A 208-nucleotide genomic window follows, 5' to 3' on the forward strand; every position below is an offset into this window, starting at 1 on the left:
CACACCTTGATACAACAGGAACAAGAGACTGTAGGTATCTAACCACACCTTGATACAACAGGAACAAGAGACTGTAGGTATCTAACCACACCTTGATACAACAGGAACAAGAGACTGTAGGTATCTAACCACACCTTGATACAACAGGAACAAGAGACTACAGGTATCTAACCACACCTTGATACAACAGGAACAAGAGACTGTAGGT

Source organism: Littorina saxatilis, linkage group LG9, assembly GCF_037325665.1.
Source record: "Littorina saxatilis isolate snail1 linkage group LG9, US_GU_Lsax_2.0, whole genome shotgun sequence".
Taxonomy (NCBI): domain Eukaryota; kingdom Metazoa; phylum Mollusca; class Gastropoda; order Littorinimorpha; family Littorinidae; genus Littorina; species Littorina saxatilis.